We start from the raw sequence: 6,121 nt of genomic DNA, 5'->3' as shown, positions 1-6,121 counted from the left end.
ATCGATCTGTCCCTAATGCTGTTGGTGCCCTGAACCGCCCTCGGGGCCGTCAGCGACTCTGGGTTTCGCCCAGTCACCTTCCACCCGAGCTTCCCTGTGCCTGCTCTTCAAGTACCCAGCCTGCCGGCCCTCGAGTGAACTGAGTGAGCCGAGAGGACCAGGCCTCAGGCTCTGTCCCAGCAACGGGGGTGGGGACACAGGGTACACACCATTAACACCACTGCTCTGTGGTCCCCTGCGTGGTTACAAATGCCCTGGCATTTGTTTACCCACACGAGACAGTCACCAACATTCAGATAAATGAAGTTGGCGCCTGCAAGATTTATGATACACTTCCGTGCTCAGCAATGTTTAATCAGGAAGTTAACATATTACAGTGTAAAATCCTTTACAAGCACGTACAAACAGAGAGCCACCACGAGCACTTTGGCAGGCACAGGGGGTCAGACGGGACCTCCAGCCTCTCAGGGAAACTCAGGGACTCTGCAGACACCACACTGGCTGGCAAAGAGAATTAGCAACGACACTGGGGCTCTTTTTCCCATTTTTTTTTTCGTTTTATTTACTGCGTTTTAAGGTTCTCATTTTTGAAGAGGCAAGGTGGTAAGTGAGAACACATGAGGGGCCTTGTCTCTAGACACTCCCACCCACCGCCCCGAGTGAGGAATTAGGGAAGGTAAATGAGGGTCGGGAAAGGGGGTGGAGTTTAGAGTGTCTGGCAGGGCTGGGAGTGTGCGGAGAATCCGAGTGAGGAATCCCACCTGGAGGAGGAGGCCGCTCAGCCCCGTGCCATGAGCCCGGCTCCACGCAGTCTGGCCAACATCTGGAATGGATATCGGAGACACGGGCGGCGCTCGCTGGCGCGCCGGTCTACCTTTGTACTTTCGTTGCAAATTGAAAAGCAAAACAGACATCAAGGATATATTTATATAACTATCTTCAAGTTGCATTTTCTACTCCCATCTGCTGCACATGATAAGTTTCAAGTGTTTTCTAATAAAAAAAAAAAAAAATGGGAGGTCGGGGCAGAGTGGAAGGAAGGCAGGGTGTGTGCGTGTGCACCCCAGCATGTGCTCCTTATTTGGTGTGCAGACCAGGCTTTCTTGGGCTTCGGTTAAGGAAGTTAAAACGTGCAGTCTCTGAAGGTATTACTGTTTTAAAATATTCTGATATTTTACATGTGAGACTTATTCAAAAAATTTCACTGGAGCACATTAAAGAAAAGGAGGTATATTTATTACATCTTTAGAGTCCTTGCTGGGGTGGAGAAAGTTGTAGGGAAAGAAGCACATATTTTTGTTGTTAAGTCTTTGGAGAAAAGAGAAATGTGGAGGCGTGAGATGGTGGAGTGAGATATTTAGGGAAAAGGTACAGCGTAAGACAGAAATACATCAGGCAGATCCAAGATAATTTAGGTTTGTCTACATTTAGGTAAGTACGTGAATCCAGATGTGACTTTGTTGACTATTCACGAACAAAGCTGGAACCACCCCAGCCACGTTGAGCACAGCGCCGGACAGTCCAGTTACCATCCAGGGCTGGAGCCAGCCCGTTCATTTCAGTTGTTAGAGGAGGAAAGAGCGAGGGTGGAGGGATTCCATAACTTTCTTCTACCGCTAGCCCGTGCTTAGACATGGAAAGCAAAGTGATGAATCATGAGACAACTGCCCAGATAATTCAGGATTTATTAAAACTAACAAACCAAAAAAGCAGGCCTAAACATCTGGATGTGCTGGGTAAAAGTAAGGTGTTCTCCTTGCTTCCATTAGCTGGATATTTTTGCTTGTCACTTTAAAGGGGACGGTCCGTGTCGAACATCACCAGAAGAAAGGCAGAATGCCCAGTTCATCTAGCGACTGGTCTTCAATCCATATTTCTGCTGGTGACTTTCCTCTATGTCCAAATGCAGAAGTCCCTGCAGATCCAGAAATCCCACACCCCACCGTAACAGGCTGGGGGAGACGCCATTGCTGGTGTGCACTCGCCCGCTTGGAAGGCGTGAGGGCTGATTTCGGATCGCAGCCAGCAGGAAGTGGGAGAAAGAGCAAGACTTTGAAATGAGGCAGACATGAGGTCAAATCTGGGCTCCACCACTTGCTGCCAAGTAACCTCGGACAAGTTACTTAAGCTTTTTCATTCTCAATTACCTCATCTGGCAGATGAACCTGGTAATACATAAGTCACGGGGTAGTTAGAAGAATTAATAATGGGTTAACATTTGTAAAATGTTGACAGTGCACTTTTAGCAGGACTTAGGAAATAATTCATATTTTTACCATCCTACATCACTAGTCAAATAAGCAGCATGCTGCCTCTCAGCCCCTGCTTACCCACGGCTGACGTCCTGATCTATTCCTGCACAATTCCACACCGGGAGAGGTCTCAGCCTTAATATCCTGGTCATCGAACTCTTCAGACACCCACTAGCAAGTGATCAAACTTGTCACACCAAGCTAAATCTATTTGTCATGTTGGTCTTGCCTGGATGAGACCCTCCCTGTAGCAGAGAGGGGGAGTTCAGGGTATTTGTTGAATGCCTGCGATGTACCTGACGCTAGGCAAGTGCTTTTCATTTGATTGGGGGCTACATTTCTCTTCCAGTGGTAACAGGCGAAGGGCACCTGCGTTCCTGAGCTCTTTCGCTCGGTGTTCTTTCTCCTCCCCGTTTCTCCAAATTCACTTCCCCATGTGTGAGCCCTGACTTGGCGTGAAACCTACCAGCAGGACTGCAGATGACATACAGAAGTGATAACAAGGATTTGTGTGATCATGTGACTCTTAATAGCTAAAGAGACCAAGCCGTATATTTGCATGAAGTATTTAAACTTGGGAACTGCTATCTTCAGGTCACATATAATTGTTTTACTAAAAGAATGCATGCTTTAACTAAGAATTCTACTTCCGCACTTCTCGGTGCAAAGAGAAAAGAAAACCCCCAAATCATAAAACATGGCTTTGTGTTTCGTTTTTTCTGTAAAGGAAAAACCAACAGCAGACAGAAGCCCATGGTTTCGCAGGATTATCTGAAGCCCTGGTCACTCTGAGACCCAGTCGCCTCTCATAAGTCCTCCACAGGTACAGAAGCCAGTGCTGGTGGAGCGACACCCGGGGCAGAGAAAAGCCCACAGGGCACTCTGGGCTCTCTCCAGGGAGACTAAACAAAGAATCACCCTGGGCTCTCTCCAGGGAGACTAAACAGAGAATCCAGCAGGAGACGGCTCGTTTCCTCGAGTTTCACTCATCTAAACAACAGGTAGCAGAAGGGTAAAGGGAAGAGCTAGCATGAACACCTACATCCCCAGCACCAGCCATTATGCCAGACCCCACACTGACACCGCTGACTGTGCACGTGTGCCTCAGTTTCCTCCTCCGTAAGACGGGGCAATAACAGCACTGACTCCCACAGGCAAGGAGACGCTGCCTGAATGCTCACCGCTCCCTTCAGAAGCAAACACAGAATCAAATCCAAACCCCAGCCACAACTGTGGCGATTTCTAATGATTCTGTGCATCTTTTAAAAAGGGGTGTGTATGTATTTATGGTAAAATTAAAATACGTTAAATATATTTATTTGTATGCACTGTTCAATAAAATGTACAGGACATTGGTTTGGACTGAGCTCTTGCACTAGGCCCAACAGGTCACACCGAACTGGAGTCACTCATGCTAAAGCCCACACCCCCGGGACAAAGCCAAGTTGCCATCTGATCTTCCAAGACGTCAGGAGAGAGCAGTATTAGGCAAATCCCCAAACAGGCCAGGTTTAGCCAGCATAGTACGACAGTCCCCTCTGTTTTAACCGTACAAGGACAGTCACTCTGATATGACCAATCTGCTTTTTGTTTTCTACTTCTGCTTTCCCCAGCCCTTCCCGTCCACGAAGCCAACCGCCTCTGCCCAGCCCGTCGGAACACTCGTTCCATCTTATATAACAGAATGAGGTGTTGCCCAATTCCGGGATCGCAAAGAAAAGCAATTCAGATCTTTAAACTGGATTTGTTGTAATTTTGTCTTTTGACAACACACACACACACACACACACACACACACACACACAATGTTTTCTCATTCAGCCCCCATGTTTTCTGTTGCCTTTTTAGTTGGGGGAAAGGGTTACAATTACATCAAATTTTGTAATTTAAAAAAAAAATCGTTTTCCCCACGGTTAAACAAACACATTGCTATTTGGCCATGAACTTTGGTTGTTTCTCACTGACAAAATTTCCAGTTTTGCTCAATTTCCAAAAGAAGAGTTTAGACTCTTACCTAAGCTATGTTTGTCCAAAGAGGTCAGGATCAAGCCTGAAAGACGTTTTGATCCAGAAAAGAGTAGTCATGCTTTCTGTCACTGGACACAGTCACGGAAAATTACAGCACAGATGTTAACACTGGATCTTTCGTCTCTTGCCCAATGCCCCACGAAGCTACAGAACAAAACCAGAAGAAGGAGAAAAATGAGAAAGGCCCACGTGGGACACTAAAGGGGAAGGCACCCGTGTGGTAGTTAGTCCCTTAGGCCAAGGGCAGCAGAGGGAGGGAGGGAAGCTGGGAGCAACAGGCGCAAGCTCAGGGTCTTTCTGAAACTGGTGGAGGGGACGGGCCGGTGTCCAAGAGGGTCGATTCCAGCAGCGCTGGGGTGAGCGTGAGTCCGAGCTCTGCCCTTCGTGCCTGGGGACTGCGAGCACATCTCTTCCCTCCTCTGCCCCAGCCTCTTCATCTGCAAAGCAGGAATAAAACAGTAACTCTCTTACAGTGTTGCTCTGAGGATTGAACAGCTCACATACATGAGGTGCCCAGAACAGCGATAAGCACAAAATGTGTTTAATACATTTTGCAAATAACATAAAAGGACTGAAAGGAATTGTTCCCGATACTTACAATGTTAAGATACAAAAGCCAATAGCATCATGATGCTGGTTGCAGGGTCCAGGGAGAGGGGAAAAGGAGAGTGACCACTTACTGGGTACGGGTTTCCTTCTGGGGTGATGACAATGTCTTGGAACTAGATAGAGGTGGTGGCTGCATGACATTGGAAATGTGCTGGGTGCCACCGAATTGCACACTTGCAAATGGTTAAAGACTGATTTTTTCTATGTGAATTTTACCTCGATTTTTTTGAAGGATAAAGAGAAGAAGGAAGGGAGGAAAGAAGAGGAAGAAGCGATTGGTAGCTGTGGACCTAAATGATCCTAGAAAAACACGGCTTTTGACAGGAGTTCCAAGACTCAGAGATGACCCTAAACTGGCCTAAGGGTCACAGCAAGTGGCCTGGCCACTCCTGGGTGCTCCTCGGCCCTTTGCCTGTCTACAGCTGGCACCAAGTCTCGCCAGACCAACTCTACACTTCTTTGCGGCCACTCATTCGGGTGACCTCAGAACCGTACGATGTGATTCTGGAGAAAGGACGCTCACACGCCTGCCCCCGCCGTCGGGAAGACAGGAGCCAGGACAAGCGGTGCCTCGTGAAGAACTGTGAGAACAGAATCCCTACAGCTTCTCTTCTCCAGGGCGGGTCTTCTTCACGTTCAAATTAAATCATTTTGGAGGGGCTGGGAACCCACTCCTTATTCTGTTATGAGAAGACAAAAAGAACAACTGTCACCAACTCAGGCTCAAAGAAGCCATGGAGACCCCGCCAGCCCCTGAGCCCACCTCTTTTTCTTAAAAGAAGAAACGGCAGGAGCCACTCCTTGTGCATCTGGAGACAAAGGAGGAGCTCGCGGGTCTCTGGAGGGAGGCACGGATCCAACAGGCCAGCCAGCAGAGGCTTGCGAATGCACTTTTCAGCTCTGAGCCAACAGACGAGTGCTTCAGAATGCTCTCAAACAGCACGTGCCTCTCAGCTGCCTGCCCAGAACCGCTCACCTCCAGGCGCGCAGTGCCTGGCTCAGTCCCGGCCGCAGCCACGCTGCCCGAGGCTTCTCCGGCCAGCCCGGACGGGCAGTGAGCAGCCAGCAGATGTCTTCCCAGCCCAAGTCAGTGGCTAAAGCATCCTCACTCGCTTCTAGACTTTGTTCAAAGCCTGTCCCCTTATTTCGGTGCTATTTTCCAAAGTGCTTTCCGTTGTCATCACGTCCATTCATTCCATAAATATGTACTGAGGACCTTCTACGCATCTATC

At 48.4% G+C, this 6,121-nt stretch overlaps 1 long non-coding RNA gene across 1 annotated transcript; it reads right to left on the bottom strand.

Annotated features, from left to right (window-relative positions):
• Positions 1 to 1,600: 1,600 nt before the first annotated feature.
• LOC105806736 lies at positions 1,601 to 5,809 on the bottom strand. Its single transcript, XR_001137286.1, has 3 exons — positions 5,653 to 5,809; positions 4,267 to 5,569; positions 1,601 to 2,165 (listed from the first exon to the last, which is right to left on the bottom strand). It is a non-coding gene; the product is annotated as an uncharacterized LOC105806736 (long non-coding RNA).
• Positions 5,810 to 6,121: the final 312 nt, after the last annotated feature.

This window comes from Propithecus coquereli, unplaced genomic scaffold, assembly GCF_000956105.1.
Source record: "Propithecus coquereli isolate 6110/MARCELLA unplaced genomic scaffold, Pcoq_1.0 Scaffold145, whole genome shotgun sequence".
NCBI lineage: Eukaryota > Metazoa > Chordata > Mammalia > Primates > Indriidae > Propithecus > Propithecus coquereli.
Note: the sequence above shows the minus strand (reverse complement) of the source record. Positions and strands in the feature narration are given on the sequence as shown.